We start from the raw sequence: 22871 nt of genomic DNA, 5'->3' as shown, positions 1-22871 counted from the left end.
TGGATAAAGTTTTAATTCACGCAAAATGATTAATATTTTCCCAATATTATATTGTTCTTGAGATTTAGCCAATTATCAGATTTTCTTTTGTACTTTTAACAATTGACCCAATAATTGCTCTCTTTTCTTGAAATCTAGCTTTTCAATTGTAGTTCAAAGTTCTAGGATTATATTTATTATGGTTAGGGCAATATAAGTTCGGAAAAATATATATAGCTAAAGGGAAAAGGGAAATTGAGGATCACTAATTACCAAGCACCTATGTCATATTCAAAAATGAAAAATAGACACTTTATATCAATACTAGCCATAATGTGCTCTTCTTGATGAAATTCAAGGCAGGGAAAAGAAGGAATATGGTATTTCCTTCTGAACTCAGTTAGGGCGGTAAGGATAGGAAAATATTTGAATTCTTTCCCTACTTATTACAAATTCCAAGACCTGCAAAATTTTGAGGTGAGTTTGTAAGTTTAGATATAATTTCATCTTTATTATGTTGATACTATTTATATCCTCAGATTGTGTCATTAATATTGATTGTGTTAGGGTGGGGCAGTAAAGATGGAGTGCAATCCCTCTCTTTGGAAATCTAAGTGGAAGATTTGACACAGTAGTTGAAGTTTTATTTTAACTTATAGACTTGTGAAGCCTTAGATTATAGTCGAAACTATATATTTTTAATGTTCACTTTGAAAAGGAGAGAGCAGTTATAGTGGACCAAAGATAAAAGATTATTCACTTTGAATCACAATAGATGGACTTTTAAATTGATTTCATTGCTTTGTTTTTTGCTAAAATTTGTATACTATTTACTAAATTTGTTGTTCTCTTTCAAATTCATTGTTGCTTTATATTTCAGTGGAAAATTGACAGCAATGGGGAGCTTGATGATGCGTGCATGTTATATGGAGTTCTTTAAGGTAATGTAATTTGCTTTTTTCCACGTTTTTCATTTTGGAACTTCTTTTTTTCTTTACCATTTTCTAATCACCGACATGGATCTATTATTGGGTAGTGTTTCAAAATCTAAAGTTGAGACTCTATGCTATTTAACACTTCTGAGACTGGATTACACATTGCAAAATCTAAGTTTTCTCTATTACTGAAGATTCTCATATGCTGTCAAATGGGGAAGTAAATGCGCTAAATTGCATACTCATTATGATTTTCTAGTTACATACTCTGTTTTGGGGTGTTATCTGACTTTGGTAACGTAATCTAGATCCATAGAAGAATGAAAAATTATTTGTTGAATTGTTGGAGGAACTTGCTTCTTTTTTTTTTCTTTTTTTCTTCTTTTTGTTTAAATGTTTTCTGACATTTCATGTTGCACACAAATCAAACATTATGTGGGTGGTGACCTATGCTCAAGTTGCTGCCTAATCTTTTTCAACAAGTGTAAGTAACATATTTAAAAATCAAAGAGTTGACAAGAGAGAGTGGATGCCTTTCCAATATAGTTGGAGAACCTTTCATTTATTTGATGAGCTGTCTTTAAACAGATGCAACCAGCAAGAAGGGGGTGGTACCTTGCTAACTGGCAGATGCTGGAAATACTTCATTTCCCAATTAGAGTTCTTGTACTTCAGCATAGATAATTTAAGATTGTAAATATCGAGATAAACTTTTGATTCCTAATCTAAGCTCAAAAGAATCTAAAATTAGTTTTTTTTTTTTTTTCTCAAACGTCCTTTTGTTTAATATTTCACTTTGAAATAGAAAGGCTAATGCACCTATTTTTTTATAGTTTTCTTAGAATTTTTGTTTGTTCAACATATTTTTCTGCATAGCATACTTTAGATCTTCAAATTTCCTCCCTACAACAGAAATCAAGTATTTTCATTTGAAAAATCAATTCATAACTTCTTGAGATTGTGTGTGTGTGTGTGTTATGTGTTTATTCTGGGCTACCAGCAATGTATTGATTGTGACTCTTTAGTTTCTATTATATTGTCTTCATTTGTTAAGTTTTGACTTAGCAATTTTGAATTAATTGAGGCTATTTAGTTATTCAAATTTCAGACTTCACCAAAGTTTGTTGATGTTCTGAATTTATATGAAGTTATTATTGAACTTGAGAAATAATCAATGAAAAAGTATTTATTCTATTTTAATTAGATTTGTAAATGAACTTAAAGTCTGGTTTACTGTGCAGTGGACAATATAAGGAAGTTCGACTTGAAATTCAAAACAAATTGAACAAGTGGGTTAGCCTATTTTTTCTTTTGGGATCAAATTATAATGGTCAGTAAGTTGTATTACTTATGATTGAATTGCTTCAAGTGATTCTCAAGCTACATTAAATTTATTATCTTGATTTTTCTTTCTTCTTATTTTTTCCTCAAAAATTTCTGGTTGCAGATCAACTGGAACCATAACTTGTGTATGTATCTGCAATTGTTGATTGGGTATATTTAGTATCACTAGCAACAATGCATCAAGTATGGCCTAGGCTTTCCTTTGGTTTACACTTTATGCCATGGTTGCTTCCATTTCCTATCTATATAATCAGAAATAGCTCTTTTCTTTCTTGAATATATTTGGTTTCTGACAATTTGTCCCCTTTTCAAATCTTATGTTATGGCTCCCTAACTTAAAGTTGCCGTAGTAGTGACTTCAACACTTTTATAGATTCTGAGGTATGCATCTATGATTAACCTTACATACTGTTATTATCATATATATCTTTATTTGAATATTCAATCTTTTGAAATAGTCAATTACAGAGACTATGAAATTCTGTCTTTAGATTTGTGCAAGAAATTGAAGAGTCCAATAAGGAAGAACAACTTGAAACTCGAATTTGATGCATTTTTGCCTGAGATCAAGTTATGGATTTTGGTAAGCCATATAACTATTCTTGAGTTTTCTGTCTTTTGTTTTTTGTTTACTTTTATCCCTTAGACTTTTCAGAGAATCATTTCGAATAATATTCGATAGGAAATGACATCAGCACTTTTATATACAACATCTGTGATTTGTCTACTTACATATTGATGATCAACTTGAATGTTCAATCTTGAGATATAATCAATGACAAACTATAAAATTTTGTTTTTAGACTTTTGGCAGAAGATAAAGTTCCCAATAAAGAGGAGAATGTTGAAATTTGAATATGGGTTTTGGTAAGCCATTCTATAATTTCTGAGTTTTCTTTCTTTTCTTTTTTTTTTTTTGGTTTTTTATCCCTAAAAATTTTCTAATGATCATTAATTGGCCTTAAGAATGATGACTGTCTTTCTCCAGCTTACTGCCCAAACATAGAATGGATGGCTAATGTTCCTACTAGTTGGCACCAGAATGTTGACAACCAACAATATGTAATGTGAGGCTTAGCTTTTACACCATTTACTATCTATACGCTAAGCAATGGATCCTTTTTACTAAACAGAATTCGTATTTATTCATCTACATATTGAATCTTATGTTGTTATCATGGCTTCAGCCAGTGACTTCAACATTTTACTGTACATTGAGGTATACATATGGAGATCAACCATCTTATACGCATTGATTTCATTTCACAAATAATATCTTCTACATCTCTACCAAAGCATTGAATAATACTAACTTCAATTAATGTTTGCAGTCTTCTCTTTTCATCAGCCTAGCTGTCCTACTTAAGAGGCCAACTTGTTTGCTGTCATACAAATGTTTGGAGGATATTTCCCAACAGTTAGTAGTTAAAGTAATGGACGTATTTCTATGAAAGTTGACTTATATTTGTTATCAATTAGTAACATATGGTTTAGACATTAATTGTATTACTAACAAATATGGCTTTAAATTTCTAACAACCAAGTCAATTAAGTTGACTTATATTTTACCCATAACTAGCCAAAGGTCCAATGGTTGAGAACATCTTTTCCCTGACCACATTTTTGTTTGGATAAGCAAGAAAAATAGAGGGAATAAGAGATTCAAATTAGTGACATTTGTTTCATGTGGCGTAATTATTATTCTTTAGGTTACAAAATAGTGTGAATTTCAATCTCTATATGGCTCTTCCACTATAATAAGAACGGCATCACCCAAAGAATTAATTTTGAGAGTATAGTACGTGATTTACTGATATTAAAAAATTAGAACAATAATCAGAAAAAAAATGAATTGAAGATGTGAGTTTAATTTGGTTTCAATTAAATTGTTGTTACGAGGGTCATGTCCATTCTTTGTCTTTTTTATAATTAATTGATCTTTTAATATTCATAGTATAATTTTTAGGATACTTCTCCTTTAAGAAAAAATGTGCTTAAACTTTTTTTTTTCTCAATTTTTTTTGAACTATAGTAATTTTAAATATTCAATTAAAAATAATTGTACAATGATTTTGGATCACAATTTAAGTATAATAACCTAATGTACAATGCTATATCATTATTTTTTTAAGGACTATATTTTAATTTTAGTTTTACTCAAAAAAAATGTTATGAAAGTGTTATGAAAATATTGTCTTTGTAGCACTTCTCTTGAAATTAAGCTTTTTAATCTTCTGTTAGTCTTTAAAACAATATTTTGGATATTGTCAAAGAGTCTCGCCCAGGTCCAACCAAGTCAAAGATCAACACGAAAACTCAGTTCCAAGGTAAGGTATAATGCTACCTAGGTTGTTTAATTTTCATATAGATTTATGTCATGAAAAAAGAATAACTAGTTCTATTTTGGATGACAAAGGGATTCCCTTAAGCATCTCAAGGAACTGATCAATGATTAAGGATATTGGTATTAATTTTTTTTTAAGAGAATTATAAAAATTTTATTCATAAGATGAAACCAATACATCATGAGAAATAGCTTGCTCTATAAAACTTGGATGCTCCTCCATCCATGTTACATAGTTTGAGATGTCTCTTGCGTCAACATGGAACCCTAACCAAAAAAATCCATTATCAATAATGAAAATGTCACGTATACTCACTAACTGTCGGAACATAAATTTAACCAAACCCTTAGCACACTGAAAGATGCTCTCACACTAACGCATAAGCCCGAACTTTGTTTTTTGTCCCTTACACACGCCTAATGCAACAATATCAAACCCTTCACTTTGCTTATTAAGTCCCTCACACACACCAAATGCTACAACATCAAACCCTTGTAGTGCTGCTGCCTATATCTAATGAGTCCACTTACGAACACAACCATTTCTATACTTAATTTCACAACTTATTGAGTTGTGCGATTGTGAGCGATTTATGTAAAGTGATGGATTGTACAAGGCAAAAAATGTATGTCTACCACTCATAATCACATAAGTTAGCAAATTATAAAATTGGACATATGATTGGCTATATCCCTACAATTATTATTATTATATAATACTTTTGATACTTTTTGTGGGAATCAATACTTTTGGTACTTAATACTTTTGGTGAGACTAAGAATAACTTAATGGACAATGAATATGAAATAATAAGTCCACATAGGCAGACTCCATTCCCTTAGCACATGAGGGTGGATCTCTATATGGGACTCATGATTTGGGCTCGCTCTTCACGTGACTCATGTAAAGTGGGGGTTAGCCTGTTGAGTGCCAATAATTTCTTGAGATGATGGCAAGAGAAAGCAATAAGCCAATAAGTGCTATTTATGTGCACATTGTTTGGCCAACTATTTTAAAGGAGGGACAAAAAATTAATTTTAAGCAAATAAGATGAGTTAGAAACAAGCTTAGTTAAACGCACAAGCATCAAGAGCCAATGTAGAAAATTTCATGTGAATTATCCAAAAAGAATATAAAATGTAAAGTGTTTATTAAACAAAGTGAGACTTCCATCTTTTCAGGCTGTAAATGAACCAAGCCATTCATAAACAGCTTGGGTTTGGCTTGATAAAAAGATTGTTCATGTTTATTTGTTTATAAACAAGCCAAGCTTAAGCTTTAGTTTTAGGCTTGTTTAGTAAATGAGCCGAGCCCAAGTAAAAAATATTGTTCATGAACAAGCTTATTGTGAACACCAAGGCTCGATACAAAAGTAACAAAACAAGTTGAGTTTAGGCTTATTTATGAGTTTGGTAATAAAATTGATATGAGCTTGACAAATAAACTCATACCCTTCTAAGACTTTAATTAATTATAAGTTGAGACCACTCATCCAAACCAAATAGGCTAAATAATAAATTTGATATAGGCTTGATAATATACTTGTGTTGGATCAAGTTAAAAAATATGATATTGAGCTTGAGTTTGGGCTTGATATTGAGCTCGACCTTGGCTTCACCAATGAATCAAGCCAAGCCAAGCTAAGCTCAAGATTTTATACTTTATAACAAGGTCAAGCTTGAACATTATTTGTAGGCTCGTATCAAGCTCAAGCCAAGCTTGAACATTCTACTTTTGATGTCAAGTCGAGCTTAAACATTCACTACTCGACAAATCTTGGCTCATTTACAGCTCTTGTGCACACAAGACAAGATTGGCAAGTATCTATATTTTATGCTAAGTATTAGTCCTGTGTCACCTCTAATGTTCAAAAGAACTAGAAGGAAGCCAAACTCCATTGAATAAGATGATTTGCAAACAAATATAAGAAAATCTAGAATCACAATTTTTTTTATTATCACAACTCTGATGTAGTAATCTATGAATGGTGAAGAAAAAATAATGATCATCCATGTGGAAGTGATAGGCAACAACTCTCAATTTATCATATTAAAATTTTGGCAAAGCTGTGACAAAAAAAAAAAGTTGTGGTCCTAGAACTATTAAACAAGCAAAGACAAAATTAGGATCTTAATTAACTTTTGTAACTTAAAAAAAAAAAAAAAAAAGAAGCTAAAAATACAAAATATCAACAAGAAAATTGTTCAAGCTACTACTGGTTTTAAAAAGGTTAAACTTTAGATATAGTTACTTTAAGTAATACATATGGTTCATGTAAAAAAAAAGAAAAAAAGAGTAATACATAAATTCATACACATAGTTATATTGAAATTAATTGTCTTCGAAAAATATAACGATGTTTGTATTTTTTTTGGTCGATACTTGAGTTTAATCGGGGAGCATGCTTAATTTTTTCTTTTTAATTAAAAAAAATTACAAATTGATGTGGCAATAATCGTGATTACTACCACATCAATAACATAATAAATAAATTTAAAAAAACCAAACCTATTTATACGTGGAAAAGGAAACAACGTGTCAGACAAGTCATGGATTTCATTGGATCTGACCATTGACGGAAGAGAGGCGTGCGGGAGAAGATCTCCTTTGAATTGAAAGGTGTAAGAGAAAATCACGCCCCGTGTAGCAGCCATAATTTTTTATTTTTTATTTTTTGAGAAACAAGGTAGCAACCATAGTTAAGCAAACTGTGTAATGTGATGTGATGTGTGGCCACCACCATTTTGACAAAAAGCGGAATTTAAATTTTAAGATAAGGTGATTGTGTTATACAGCCAAACATGAATTTTGGAATTTTTGTAAGGTCTTTGGGTTATGAGTTGTGAGTTTTGAATATGAGTTTGTTTGTTTTTTTTTTTTTTTTTTTAGAAACAAGTTTGAGCTATGAATATTAAGTTATAAAAATTGGATCATGACCAAACCAAGTCCTCAACCTCCTCACCTCAACTCTACACCTTTATCCGTTTTTAACTTAATTTTTTTAATAATATTTCCAATCTTCTTCTTAAAAAAAATGATTATTAATTATTGGGAAGAGTTCAAAAACCAAAATTGACATGCTAAATTCTTTACTCCAAATTGCCATGTCACAGAATATGTCATAGCAATAAGGTCAAAGTTGTCTTGCAAATTCCGTGGGAATTGCGAAAATCTTCTGGCTTCAGTTTAAGTTGTATAATAGTAATAGTAATATTTCAAGCAATGGGGTTCTCCAATTGGTGGTTGCCACTTCGACAAGTCACATTTCATTTTCCTGGAATTCAAGACTGACTGTTTGAATGCGAAAGTGAGTTTTGAATTTTGCAAGGGGGATCTAGCCTTTTGCCCTTTTTGGACAAAATATTTGGTATTATGCCCCTGTTTCGAAACTATATAGCGGCGTGCCTCTATTTCGATACTCGATTATACGATAATTGAGTTACTTAAATAACTCGACTATTAAGAAATCGAGTTCTGGGCAGGTTCTTGCCACGCTGGTGTTCCAACTTGGCTTTTGGGCAATAAAATATTCCCGCGTTACTGTTTATAACTCGTCAATGTGGAAACCGAGTTATATGCAGAATAAGGAGTTTTTGAATGTAACATCTCTAAAACTGTTTGTCTTCCTTCCTCAACAATTTCTCTCCCTTCCTCAGTCCGTTCAGTAGACCATTCCCAAGTTTAACGCATCTTCAAGTTCTCCTATTTCTACCCGCACCCAAACCAAACCGTTCAGTAGACCCTTTCCGAAGCTGAATCCAAACCCACACCCAAACCCACACTTTTTCAATCTCACCACAGCCGAAGCTCAACCCAATCTGTCTTCAGAGTTAAAGGATTAGAAACGTATTAAGGTAATTTGTAAATGTTGAGTTCAAATTTTAATTTTTTCCCTTTGCATGTAATCTGATTTGAGTGTGGCTTCTTAAGTTTTTCTTTGTTAGATTTTTCTCTATCTTTATTCATAATTATTGTTGCTGTTTTAGCTTTGTTGGGTTTGGTTTTGAAGTGGGTTTGGATGCACATCTAGGGCAGAAATTCATGTAAAATACAGTTACGGTGTTCATTGTTAGGGGAAATTGCTTTGTAATTCTTATAGTTTGAAAGTATATCAAATCAATCCCTATTTTTTCCAGAAATTATGTCACAAGTTATGTCATGATTTTGAATTAGTGAAAATTTCTTTTTAATTCAATGCTGAATGATCTTGAATTAAGAAGCTATTGGTTTTACAAGCTTCAAACTTACTGGCTTTTACAAGCTTCCACTTTGTTTAGTTATTATTATAATAGATATAATGTGTGTATAATGGATATGCACGCATTTATCTACACACAGATCATGGACATCCTAAAACCTTTGCTGCCATTCACTCTGCTTATGTCTCTAACTGTTAGGGGTGTACACGATTCGGTTTGGTCGGTTTTAGAGAGATTTTTTGCACCACACCTGTGGGGTGCGGTTTCACCAAATGCTTAACCACACCTGACTTTTGAAAGATAAAAACCGGTCTACACAAAGTGCGGTTAATATTAACAGTTCGGTGCGGTTCGTTCGGTTATATGGGCTGGATTTTTAAAGATTCCTATTCCAAGCTTTGGGCTTTTAAGCCTTAAAAAAATAGTATTTTGAGCCCGTTATAATTTCTTTTTTTAACTAACTTCTTTTTAACTTTTAACTAAGCCTTTCTTTATCAAGTTTCAACCACAAGAAAGACAACTTCAAACTTGCCACCAGACTCATATCATTCCAAATCAAATACACAATTATAGAGTATCAAGTCTCAACTATAATTTAACTTAAATTCAACATGTCAAATTAAACATGTAATTATTAAAAACATTAACACATTAATAAATCTAAACCTATCACAACATTCCAAATCAAACACAATTATAAAATATCAAGACACAACAATCCAACATGGCAACAACATTAACATTAATATTTCTATTATAGTAATCACATCAAATATAAACAGTAGCATAGCCCCAAGGAGGAGTAGTAGTGCAGCACTACAAAATAGTCAAGTAGTGCTTGAGAAGCACTATACAAATATACATAATGGATGTTGGACCAAAATATACACTGGTACACTACACAACTACATATTTTTCACAAAAAATGGAGGCAGCCTAGTCTACTAAGACTAGTAGTGTTTCATTCAGTGCTTATGTTGTCATGTGTGCAACTAGTAAACAAAAATAAAGCAGAAAGCAGCAAAGAAGCATCAAGCTAGCAACCAGCAGCAGCCCAAGAAATTCAACTACAAAAAATTTCTGCAATCAGCCAGCCAACAACTCCAACTCCAACTCCAAGTCATCATATACAAAAAACTCCATCCCTACAATGTCAATCCCCAAAAAATAATGATAAGTAGAAAGTATAAAGTAATACATGACAATTAACACCATTACAAATAGCAACCAACAAACATAAGCAAATTACATAAAATTTTTAAGTTACCTTAGGTAAAGTCCAGAAAACAACCCCACCTTCCAAATCAGTCTAGAACAAAATCTGAACCCACAATGGGTTTTGGTGCAAGCTCTAAAAGGGGAAAAAAAAAAACAAAAAAATTGTATATAAATAATACCTCACAAATAAATAAATAACATAAATACAAGAGAATTTATAAATAATAAAAGCAGAAAAAGATTAGAAAAAAAGATAAACACATTACCCGATTCAAGTTCATAGTTTTCCACTTCATCCATTGCTTCTCGTAGGTTAATTGGTTCAGTTGAATCCTTGGACCTCAACCAATTTTGTGTACAAATCAAAGCTTCAACAGTATTGGGAGACAATGAGCTACGAAAAGGATCCAAGACACGACCCCCTGTGCTAAATGCAGATTCTGATGCAACAGTAGAGACAGGAATTGCCAAAACATCACGAGCAACTTGAGAAAGAATCCTATATCTTGAAGAATTCACCCTCCACCAATCAAGAATATCAAAACCTTCCATCTCCGTATCTACACTAGCTTCTAACAAGTATCGGTCCAATTCAAATTTGCATTCTACACTATCCTTATCTGCTGAATGCTATTTGTAAATGTTATTGTATCTCTTCATCCTTTCTTCTGCACTATCAAAGCCACTTAGCATGGAGGACATGGTAGCAACATCACTACTACGAAACTCACTAGTCCCACTAGCACTAGCACCAAATGGGTTCCCCATTGCTCCACTATAGTGCTTGAACAATCTATTCAATGCTTCCCTAACTCTCAATCCTAACTCATCAACCTTCTCCTTGTCATACCATTGCTTAAACCAAAACCTCACATATTTTAATTTATATCTAGGATCAACCACAACAGACACAAACAACATTGGATTTATCCTATCAACACTTCCCCAATACTTATCATACTTCAATTTCATTCTTTGTGCCATACTCTTTAACAAAGGATCACCCCTACCATTACACAATTGATTTAACTGGTCTTGAAGACTAACAAGCTCATGGAAATACACATTAGTAGTCACAAACAAGGAACCAGAAAATCTTAAAGTTGCCTCATAGAACATACCAAGAAACTTTGTAAAAAGTCTTACATTTTCCCAATCTAAAAACCGAGGGTGACCACTAGATGGATCCTCAAAATAATGAAGGAAATGACCATCATCTTCCTCCATCCTTTCAAATGCAGCCATAAACTTTAGTGCACTTTCTAACATCAAGTAAGTTGAATTCCACCTAGTCGACACATCAAGGCACAACAAACTTTTGCTTTGAATTTTTGCTTTTTCAACACATGCCTTAAACTTCTCAAATCTATTAGGAGAGGATTTCACATACCTCACTACATTTCGAACCTTAACAATTGACTCATTAAGGTCCCTTAGCCCATCTTGCACAATTAAATTCAAAATATGGGCACAACAACACATATGAAGGAACTCACAACCCAAGAGGCTACCCACCCTATCCTTTGTTTTCCTTCTAAGATATTCTATGGCCACATCATTTGAACTTGCATTATCCATAGTAATTGTAAAAATATGATCAATCCCCCATTGAAGCAAACAAGACTCAACCACCCTACCAATGGTCTCACCCTTATGATCAGATACTAGGCAAAAATTGAAAATCTTTTTATGATAAATCCAATCAACATCAATATAATGTGCAGTCAAACAAAGGTAATTAAGATTTTGGATTGAAGTCCAAGTATCAGTTGTCAAACACACCCTTTGACCAGCCATTAAAACTTTTCTCAAACTTTCCTTCTCCCTAATGTAAACTCTAAGACAATCCCTTGCAACAGTAACCTGAGAGGGAACTTCAAACCTAGGCTCTACCTCTGCCATAAAATCAATGAACCCACTATGCTCAACAAACCTAAAAGGTAGTTCATCAACAATTATCATCCTAGCCAAGGCCATCCTTAACCTTTCCACACTAAACTTTCTCAACACCAACTCATTACCCCCTTCACCCTCCCCTTTTTTTTACTTTGGTAACTCAAAGTGGTTTGGCCTTTATCATGCCTATAGGGGTACTTCTTACAACTAGATTTTATATGAGACCACATGGTAGAGGTTCCATTTCTTTTTGGGTGACAATTATAACTCTTTTTACAATAGTTGCACTCGGACTTAGGGTAAAGGGGTCACAACCCTCTATTCTAGAGAAATGGTCTCATATCTTGGAAGGCTCTTTACCACCATTAATAGTAGCTTGTTGAGTTTCTGTTTGTGTTTGAGGGGGTACAGCACTTGATGGTGGAATAGGAGATTGTGTATTTGGTTGATTAGCCTCAGCATATGAATTAAGAATAGGCTTAGTAGAGGGGGTGGAAGAAGAAGCACAAGCAGCCATGATCTAATTACATCAATATAAATAACAATCACATATACATAGTAATTAAGGAATCAACAACAAATAAATCATGCAAGCAACCTTTAACTTAAACACACAGTCATACTCATACACTAATTTCAATAAAATATTAGTAAACAAAAACTATACAAGCACCTTTCTCAATGCTAAAATCACAACAAGATAATCAACTGAAATTACAACATATTAACATGATATAATAAACTAAATCACAATAGTATAATTAATCAAAAGGATGATCAACAAATAAATTTACAATCTTTGAACCCTAGATACAAAATCAAACAACAAACAACATGAGTGAAACTTAAAAAGAAATATTATATATGTATATAAATAAAATCAGAACAGTATGATTAATCAATAGGATGATCAAAAAATAAATTTACAGGTCTTTGAACCCTAGAAACAAAACCATACAGCAAACAACATGAGTGAACCTTTAAAAATAAAAAACACTAAAACTAAAAGCAAAATCAAACACAAAAATGAAAGTTTGACACAACATGGTGAACTAAAATAAAAAAAAAATTAAAAAAATCCTTAAAAGAAAATCAAACAAAAAAGAAGAAAAAAATTATGAACTCAAAACAAGATATAAATAGTATGAGAAAATACCCAGGAACTATTTAAGCCTTCGAGATTTATAAGCTAAATCTTTTAAATTAACCCTGAAATTACAAGAAAATAACCAAAAAAAAAAATTAGAATCATTAAGAAACATTTAGTGACCATAAAATAAAACTAAAACAAAATAGGTGTTAGGGTTACCAAAGACAGAACTACATAGTGGCAGAGCTACCACGGTGGAGAACGGAGATGAAAAAGAGATTGACTGTCTCAGGTATTAGGAATTTCGTGAGAACTTGAAAGGAAAGCCTTTCTTTGTGACAAAGTGAGACTGAGAATCAGAGATGAGTCTTAACAGTGAGAGTGAGAGCTTGTGTTCTTAAATAGGGGAAGGTTAAGTCGAAGCTTAAGACTAAGAATTTGAGAGGGAAAAACTACTGTTTGTTCGGCGGGATTAGGGTATGGAAAAAAAATTATGTGCCTGAAAATCTGAGATTGAGAGGGAAACATTACTAATTTTTTGGCGGGATTAGGGTTTGGAAGAAACATTATGTGGCTGACTAAGAGCAAAAAAAGAAGATAAAAATGGTTAGGTGAGAGTGAGAGCCTGAGATTGATAGGGAAAAACTATTCTTTGTTCAGCGGGATTAGGGTTTGGAAGAAAAATGGAGGTAGCTGTCTAGCATTCTAGCTGATGAGTGATGACTGAGTTTTGAGTTCTGTCTGAGAAGCAAGAGTGTGGGACTTGAGAAATGCAGAAATCTAAGGAGTAAAGTGGAGAAATGAGAGCAGGAGTAGGAGAGGAGAAGAAAAGACGTGTGTGGCTGAGATCAAAACAGAAAAAAAAAATATATATATATATATATATCTTGTACAGTGACTAGCTTCATTAGTCACTCAAACAGTAACAGGTATTTTTCTAATTTATTTTTTAATATATTTTTCAAAAAACTGACGGTAATACAATAACCCATACGGCCACAGCATTTTTTTTTAATATTTTCTTTTTCAAAAAACTGACAGTAACACGTTAACCTTTACGGCCACATCATTTTTTTAATTTTTTTAATATATTAAAAAAAAAAAACTGACGGTAACACATTAACCCATACTGCCACAACTTTTTTTTTTTAATATATTTTTTTTCAAAAAATGCAAGTGGGAGACTAAGTTAGACAAGACCACTCAAAGTCTGATACTGTCCTCTTTCCTGGTGTTCCTTTTTTTTTTTTTTTTTTTTTTTTAAATTCTGACACTAAAACGATGCCATTTTGAACCTAATAGAAAAATTTTAAAATGGTTTCAAAACGGCGTCGTTTTGAATCAGATTAAAAAAAAGAAAAAGAAAAAAGAAATGAAACGGCGTCGTTCTAACTAACTTCCTTCTTCTTCCTTTGGATCTCTCAGTTTCACGCCAAACTGGTACTCTCTCTCTCTCTCCCTCTGAATTTATTTTATTTTAAAATTGATGAATGATTATATATATTAATATATTATATATATGTATAAGTTAAATATATATATATATATATATATTGGTTCGGTTCGGTTCGGTTTCTCTTCGGTTTGCAGATTTTGCTGCCGACCGCCGCACCGGCCGACTTCAGTATCGGAAAAAGCCTACCGATCATCATGCCAGGAACCTTCGGTGGAGCTTTCGGTGGTCGGATTGGCACAGTTTTAGGCAGTTTTGTCGGCGCCGGTGAATTGTTGAACAGGCCTACTAACTGTGCCATATTGTTTTTATTCAACATCTAAGTTTTGTTTTGTTTTTTGTTTTTTTTTTTTGGTTGGTTTCATGTCATTATCCTTGTAATATCATATGGGAACATATAAACTTACTTACCACATCAGTTGTGTACAGATGCATAATTGATTGTCTTAAGAGACTAGAATTGTCTTAGAAGTTCTTAAAGTACTTTTTTTTTTGTTATTAGTATTCCTAGTCTTTCTAAGAAAGGATTTAGAAATAGCCTATATAATGAACATTCCAACTTTTTTCAATCGTAATTGCTATCTCCTACCTAAATGTGAGTACTTAGGAAAGCCTAGGTGTGATTGCCCAGTGTTTTACCTTTCTTTATTTGATGTTCTTTTTATTGTTTAAATACCAAACAGCCATCAACACATTCAATATGTTATCAAGAATCTAGTTTAGTGCTGAAATTCCTAAAAAGCCTACATCAAATTTGGTATTAAAGCCCATTCAAGCTTCTATCTTGTGTCAGATTAGCAGCCTTTTGTGGGTTATGTTTGTTGACTAAGTACATCGAATTGTTATTGTTATCATCTATTACATTTGGGGTTGAAAAGGGAACATAGTGGCCTTAGTGGCCTTTTAGGGTCACCCAATCCTTTCATAATAGGTTGGGTTAGGTTCGGGAGCATTAAGATTTGTGGTGGCTTTTGGGAATGGAAATAGTATATCCTCTGAAAAGCCTACTGTTTTCAGGTTGTGGTGCTTCTAGGGTGCTTCTGACGGACCTAGGGCTTTGTTTATTTATTTATTTTTTTTGGTGGTTTGGCCTACTATACTTATTTCCCAAGGGTATTGGTGGAGGTATTGATTTCTGTGTGTCGGAATTAATTTTTGTGGGTATAAAGTGTAGGCTTTTGAATGGGATTTGATATGTAATTTAATTAATGGAAAAGAGTGGAATATGAATTGCCACCTAGGCTTTTGATGCAGATGGAAAATTGCAATAAAGAAACAAAGATGAAAAATGATAAAAAATTAAAAACCTACGAGTCAGTGATGGGAATGTAACTGGCGGTTTCCTTTAAAGAGTTTTTTAATTTGGGAAGTTTCAGATGATGAAGAGTTCTATTAGGACCATCCTTAGTCTAAACTTGAATTTACTCTTATTTGATTGCAGTTTTCTTTAAAGACCTTTTAATTTGGGAATTTCAGATGATGAAGAGTTATCTTGGGACCTTCCTTGGTCGATCTAAAGTTGAATTGACTTGACTCTTATTTGATTGTTTGTTTTTGTTTTTCCCTGTTGGATTACTTTTAATTAAGTTCTCCCAGAATAAAGACAATTTGGTAAATTCCAGGTCTTCTGGAATGGGCTGGCCTTGGTTGCACCAAAGGCCTTGTCGCCTCACACCTTAGGGTGTTGGGCCATATAAGGCCTTGGCACCTTAAGGTTGCCTTTCACCTTTAACTACCTCGACCCTATTTCTAGTTGACTTAGGAAAGCCAACTATTGATTTTAAAAAAATCTACTTGATTCGAAGAAAAGAAATGAATTACTAATAACCTAATTTACGACCAAGACTTGACCAATAAAAATATAATTGACTTCTAAGAAAAAAAATAATCGACTTCATAAAAACAAATGAAGAAAAAAAACCCAAAAGAGAAGAAAGCAAAGCTCTTGGACTATTATGGTCACCAATTCAGTGTTCATTTGACACATAACTATGCACACACCATCATTTGATGGTATAAGTCTCACAGTTGTTTAATCCATTTAATTAAGCTCAATATTAATTTGACTACTATTAGTTGCCTCCAAAGTTGTGCTTGTGAGTGAGATGTCCATTACACTAGAGTCTCTAATGGAACCTTTACCTACTTCCATGTTTGTCTCCCCCTTTTTTTGTTGAAAACACACCTCACTAGCCACTAAGTTACAATGAACCCTTTTCACTTCTTGCTTTATTAAATAAAATTTCTTTTTGAGTGTGATGTCAAGTATGGGAACAAGCAAAAGTAAAAGGAAAGAACTTTACACTTTGTTTAAAGAAGGGAAATTCTACTACTGATGGGTGGCAGGGCTTGTTTAGGGGTAATTGGTAATTGGGTACCTTTTAATTTTAGAGCTATGTTTTAGTGTTTTAGAATGGTGTTTTTTGTGGTGTTTAATTGATTGTTTGGTTTGCATTTTGCTGTGTTCATTTGTTGGTTTACTTTGTTTGATTTAGACATTGATTCTCACCTTGGTTGGTTGGTTAGGTTGCTTATACAATTTGCAACTATGTGTCTTTTTTGTTTATGCCTTGCAGCCATGAACGTTAGGTTGTTTATATTTTAGTGTTTTAGTTTAACTCTTCCTTGATATGATTAAATGGATTGAAAATCAGTGTATATAGATGCATGATGTATAATTTAGTTGAGCAATTATATGTTTTCAATTTTCTGTCAAATCTCCATTTCACTCTCTTTCTCTTTCACTCTGTTTCTCTCTGTATTTGTTTCTGTGAGTTTGTTGTAGAACATTCAATTACTTGCCTGTGTTTACTTGCAAAAGCCAAGCTTTTCTTCACTATTAAACATAGACCTATGTGTCTAACATGATTGCATGCGTGTCAGATATGCAGCAAGTGAGAAATGTGGATCCTGGACCAATGGTTGGTACACAGTTGACGCAGCAGCCGGTTCATCGATCCACAGTGCTTTAGGAGACGCCAGTCGGTCAGGTACGTAGTTGTACTGAACTTTGGACATGTCGAAATCATTTATTTTTATTTTTGTAGGGTTTTTTGATTATTTGCAAATAGACGTTGGACATGGTAGAATCTTTTGGTTTAGGCAGAATTGTATTTAATCCAAAGAGAAAATGGTATGAAGCATAAATAATCAAGAAAATTGTATGGAGTAGAAATGTTCAAAGTCAGTAGATCTCATTTAGAAGCTAGAGTAATCAATTAAAAAATGAATCTACTACCATTCTTTTTTCCAAACGTGTGCACACAATTACGCGTGGCTACACATAAGACAATTGACGACTTTGATTCCTAATTCCCTACCCCATTTGACAATGTGAGGCACTTTGTTCATTCATTTCAAAACACGATGCCCATCACCTTAGTGCTAATTTTAAACAATGTCATTGATCTTGCATTGATCCTATCTGCTATTGAGGTAGAGCGAATAAGCAGTTAACATTGTAACTAACGTATTGCAAAATGTTTGTAACTAACTAGTTAGCCTACTGTTTCTTGCATATTATTATTATGTAGCATTCTTATAGTTATTCCGTGTGCACTATCCTAAGACAATGCTCTTTCGTGTGCAGGTAGTGCTAGGCGTGCTAAAGTGCAGACGCCGAAGTTGCAAGTTACCCCAGCATGGGCTTGACCCACGGATTGCTCGCTACATAATTGAGGCAGGTTTTGAAGGGTTATTCAAGGTTCCAAACTTGGAAGTGGATCATGCGTTGATCACAGCACTGGTTGAGCGTTGGTGTCCAGAGACGCACACATTCCACCTACCGCATGGAGAGATGGGCATCACCTTACAAGATATTGAGGTGATGCTAGGGGTTCGTGTTGATGGGTTGCCAATGACTGGGGCTGTCAAGATGGATTGGCCTACATTGTGTCTTCAGTTATTGGGTCATCATCCACCAGACCCAATACTGTATTCCCATGAAAACACCTCTATCCTTGCTGGGGCGAGGCTAAGATTCACCTGGCTGGATGCACAATTTAGTGGTCCCCTAGCTGCGGATGCTACTGATGAGGTAGTGCAGCAACATGTGCGCTATCGCATACTCGAACGGTTAGGGACGATTTTGTTTATGGACAAGCCAGCAAACCAGGTGTCGGTGATGCCTCTACAGTTCCTAAACCCAATCAGCAACGCGAAGAGGTACAGTTGGGGTAGTGGAGCATTAGCTTGGCTATACAGGCACTTATGCAAGGCATCGGAGACGAAGGCAATGAAGATTGGAGGAGTAGTGATGTTGGTGTAGCTGTGGGCATATTCGAGGTTCCCACTGATATGCCCTGTTATAAGGTCGCCACTATCGCCAGTGGAGGCAGGTCCCTTTGCCAGTCAGTGTGTTATTTGATTAGTTTGATACAATTGTCATGCCATTTGTCATTCACCGTGCATGTGTCTATAGTTTATGCCACTTGTAATACATTCACTAAGGACACTACTGTCAAGAAGTAAACCCTATTTCAAACCAAAAGTCCAATTGACATTAATTTAATGGATTACTTAACAAGATATAGCATGCCAATATACACTGTTATGAGTGCAGAAAAAAATTACAAATAGAATATACTTTTTTTTAATAGATAATGCTAATACATAACACTTAGTTGCATCTATTAGTGCAATGGGAATCACAGTCACAAACGTCATTCAGTACTTAATATGTACTCGGCCACAATTTATAAAAATAGGTTGTACAAAATATTGGTAAATAGTATATAATTTGATCGTATTTAAGTATAATATTGATATTGAAGATGTTTGTTTTTGAATTTTGGTAACTCATGAAAAAGTCTCTGTAATCATTTCATTTGATAGTGTATGTAGATTGGTAATTTTTTTCAACAAGGAAAAAACGGGTTGTTTGTTAAACAATTTATATACATTGTTCTGAACTTATATCTAAATTTGTATTATTATGAAACAATGAATTTGTTTGTGTTTATTATATTTTCCGAAGGCATATTCATGTGCTCAAAAATTCACAGTCTAGACTTCGTTTTTAATTCTTTTTTTAATAGTAACAAGTGGGGATGAAACCAATGAAATAACCTTCAGAGCTAACGTCTAAACTACAATGCTCTTAATGTCCTTTGTGTGCGATTGACTCACATGTAGTGCAGTAGACCATGGTACACTAGGCCAAATAGCTCCAATATCAGTTTCATGTTTATGACAACATCGTAATTCACTTTTTCCCCCTATCATATGGAAATTAATCTCTTCAGTTCTAAAGCCATAAAATTAGGAGAGAATTAAACTGCCAACTAGAAAATATTTGTTTGCAACACTTCATCAATTGTAACTACAAATCCATTTAAATTTTAAGCCTTGCAAAGGTTTTAGGTATTTCCTTACTTATTTCTAATAAGTATTGTGTTAGGTTCTAAATGTTTAGAACAATTGGCAAATCGTGAACACAAACTTGTCTAGATATAGATCTTAGAGTCTATAGATATTATTAGACAATGCCCAAGATGATTCAAGTCAAGATTCAAGAAAATACAAGCTGTAGGAAGAAGATTTCATAATCTGTCTGGTTCGATTGATCGAAAGACAGGCTCGATCAATCGAAAGTCGTATTTGCAGAATTTTAATTAAGCCCAAACAGCAGTTCAAGCCCATTTAGGATTAGGGTTTCTAATCTACTTCTCCCAGTATATAAAGGAAACCCTAAGCACGTTTTTATATGGCTTTTCAGAGAGAAAAGAGTGTGCCTCCTTTGTATTTAGGGTTTTGTTCCTAAAAAGCTCTCTTATGTCTTCTACCAGTGCTATTCCTTGAAGAATCTCAAGATCCGGCATTGTAGAAGTTGCTGCCTTCTCTTGTCATCAAAGGTGTTGATGATCTAAACCTTCAAGGGTGGTCTTGGAGTCACAAACAGGAGAGTTTGTGTTGCTAAACCTTTGAGTGGGATCTCAAAGTCACAAACGGGGGTGTTTGTATTTTGCAAAGGCCAAAGAAAGAAGGAGTCCGTAGATTCGGAGCTTGCACGTGGTCGTGTCAGTAAGTTCTACTGGTTGGTAGCAATAAGAAGTCGAGCGTGGGGGCTTGTAAGTCTTATTGTATGAACTTCGATTCTTTCTAGTGGATTTGCTTTTTACCTTGAGGATAGCTGGGTCAAATCCTCCCCAGGTTTTTACCGGTTTGGTTTCCTGGGTGATCATATCATTGTCTTATTTATTTTTCACTGCTTTGCATGATTTGATATTTTATATTGTGATAACCTAGACTTGATTAATTGGACTAAGTAACTACTTGGCTAATTACCTAGGTTTAATCAATTGTTTAAGGGGTCTAAAAACTGACATATTGTCATATCACCAAAAATACGAAAGCTAATTAATGGCTTCATTTTTGGTATGCATTTATTTTTGTGGCATCATTGTTGTTTGATATTAACTAATGAGCATTGTCTGAAATTATATGTTTACTAGATGGAAGGGGCCGAAGAGCATGACAGAGCATGCCACACATGTGCTAGCTGCGTATCGTGCGTCACTGTCGAGTATACGGGCACACCAGGTATTCTACCGCTTCACGTCACAAGGATATAATTCCACATATTTTTGGTTTTCACTTTCTAGGGTTGTTAACTACTGCATGTGTATAGTTAGTAATGTAACTTTGGTCGATTAGACCATAGATATACAAGGAATTAGTTACGAATTCCAGAAAAAGGTGGGCAGTCAATATAAAGTACCTTTATCAGTAATTTTACACTGATTTGATTCCACATATATTTAGCTGTGTATACTTAAATTTTCTTCCTCGGATTTAGCTAGTGCAACTAGTAGTATCCGGGTGCATCTTACCATGTCAAATCCAATAAGAGGGGGAAATAGAATAAGAGGGGGAAATAGGTCAAGAATGTCTTAGGATTTTTAGTGAAGTGGTTCTTCAATGGTCTTATACATGTGTACTCACATTGAGGATTGACACAAATAAGTAGGTATTTGACTTTTTTTTTGTTGACCATTTCTGCAGGTTGTTTGGGAGCCATACAGGGATGTCCTAGAGTTGTTGCCCCTATATTGCACTGTCAGCCAACATATATGGAGGGCCACTGTTCCATTGATCTATTTTTGGATAGTAGAGGATCATCATCCCGAACGTGTCTTTCATCAGTTCGGGATGAAGCAAGTGCCATTGGATATTGTGGATACGTTCGTTCATCTCCACAAAATCTCCCTCCAAGGTAAACTAGATAAGGATTGGGTGCAAGAGCATGTTGTCTACATTGACCGATGGGCCCATAGAGAGGAACATATTGCCGACGCACTGGCATTGGATGGGGACACGATGTACCTTGCTGCTTACATGGAGTCGTACAGAAGGATGACCAGACGGTACATTACACGCGACTTTGCATATTGGGAAATCCTGGTAAGACAACAATTCGATGCTTCTTTTATGGATTGACAATATATGTGTGTTGCTACATGCATTATGAAAATTTAAGTTTTATGGAGCCATTGGATCAATATTTTGATATTCATTTTAGAAAACATTTCATTTCTTCCCACTAGATATGCATCTGTCACAAGCAATATGTACTGGTGTACCATTTCAATGTTCATATATATACATGAATAAGCTCAACATGAGATATAGTCAAAAATCAGAACTCGATTTGCCCTTAAAGGCCTAGTGCTGCACAACACAAAACTAACCAAAGAAGTTTTAATAGGACTCCTTTATTTCATAGGTTGAGTCGAATGTGGAATTACTATCGCAATGTGAACCAAACTCCTAAGTGTACAACCACCTGAAGAGGATGTTGGATCTTGTCAGAGAGATGAGCCAAGCGGCATTGGAGAATGCGCGTGCCACGGCGACTGAGGCGAGCACACAGGCCACAGGCCGTGGTGGGGGAGGTCGTGGGTCTGGAGGGGGTGGACGCAGTGGAGGTCGTGGATACAGTGGAGGTCGTGAAGGTGGTCACGAGGATGACGATGACTTGGGTAACTTCCAACTCTAATACCTTCAATTCTTACTGACTTTAACTTCTACTACTTTCAGTTGTAATTTATTTAGAGGACATATTATAGTAGCGAAGTATATATTGTTTGATAACTAGTATTTAGGGTTAATTTTCACTTCCTTCTCATAATTATGGCATTAATGAAAATTTTTCTCAATTTGCTAACGTAAGTATTTTCTTTGTAGGCCAAATACCTTTTTGTCCATATATTTTAGCATTGTTTTCAATTTGGTCCTTAAGTTTTTGAAGCTTTCATTTTGGCTATTATCGTCGTCACATTGACAGAAAATACCTACATTGCTAATAGGCTATGTAGTTTAAAAATAGTAGTTTTAGTAAGTAAAACAATGATAGGGTGCAAAATAACAAAAAGTTTAAAAGCATAGGAACTAAAATAAAAGTTGAGAAAACTT

The 22871-nt window shown here is 34.1% G+C and overlaps 1 protein-coding gene across 1 annotated transcript in view; it reads left to right on the top strand.

The window, feature by feature from the left end:
* The window catches only part of LOC115963691 (putative disease resistance protein RGA1), a 46522-nt gene that overhangs the window by 2836 nt on the left and 20815 nt on the right, over nt 1-22871 (top strand). The window lies entirely within an intron of this gene.

This window comes from Quercus lobata, chromosome 10, assembly GCF_001633185.2.
Source record: "Quercus lobata isolate SW786 chromosome 10, ValleyOak3.0 Primary Assembly, whole genome shotgun sequence".
In the NCBI taxonomy this organism is placed as follows: domain Eukaryota; kingdom Viridiplantae; phylum Streptophyta; class Magnoliopsida; order Fagales; family Fagaceae; genus Quercus; species Quercus lobata.
Note: the sequence above shows the minus strand (reverse complement) of the source record. Positions and strands in the feature narration are given on the sequence as shown.